Source organism: Wasmannia auropunctata, unplaced genomic scaffold, assembly GCF_000956235.1.
Source record: "Wasmannia auropunctata unplaced genomic scaffold, wasmannia.A_1.0 LD336061.1, whole genome shotgun sequence".
Classification (NCBI taxonomy): Eukaryota; Metazoa; Arthropoda; class Insecta; order Hymenoptera; family Formicidae; genus Wasmannia; species Wasmannia auropunctata.
The window spans coordinates 1,642,636-1,643,424 of NW_012026829.1; the positions used below are offsets into that span (position 1 = coordinate 1,642,636).

At 33.2% G+C, this 789-nt stretch overlaps 1 protein-coding gene across 1 annotated transcript in view; it reads left to right on the top strand.

The window, feature by feature from the left end:
* LOC105450469 (luciferin 4-monooxygenase-like) overlaps positions 1 to 789 on the top strand; it is a 6,172-nt gene that overhangs the window by 3,414 nt on the left and 1,969 nt on the right. The window lies entirely within an intron of this gene.

Sequence of the window (789 nt, forward strand, 5' to 3'; positions counted from 1 at the left end):
TAGTACGAATGCGTTATCACATTCTAATTTAAATCAATAATTAGTAAAACATGATGCCAGGAATGATACAGTAACAGCATTCAATATTACATCACATTATTAACAATATTATTAGTTATTAGTGACATCGCGTTGTGATAATATTAAACGCTTTGATAAAAAAAATTGTTAGTTATCCCTGCTGTCTCTGTGATATAATTATACGGCACAGCAAGAGCGCGGAAATATTTTGCCCCATCTGGGCATTGCTTTTTAATAATAAAGGCGATCCGAGCGATGACCTGTACATACATTAACAAGCAATTTAATTTATTTTGTAGAGAAACTATCGCCGCAAAAATGGCTGCATGGCGGTGTGCAATTTGTTGATGCCATACCGAAGAGTCCTGCCGGCAAGATCCTACGTTGCGAACTTCGATTAATGATCTCTAAATTATAATAAAAATCGCATATAGGCTTGCTTACAAGTATAAATATCCTTCGATGAAGACCGAAGTAAAGCAATTGAATTAACAGAGTACAATAATTTTTAATATTTTTAATATCACAAAGAGTAAACTGGCAATCACTCAAGAAAAGTATCATGATGCTTATGCTAAGAAATACTTCTGCTTTAATGAACACTGCAAAGAAGAGTAAGCTCCGCGAATTTTTTCGCCGCAGAAATGTAAATTTATTGCATCATGTTGTCACGTTGATTAATTTGTAAGTAAATCGTTAAATAACCATGATCGATGAAATGCGAACTACAAATATCTTCAATTTAATAATGCCATGCGTTTTATAATG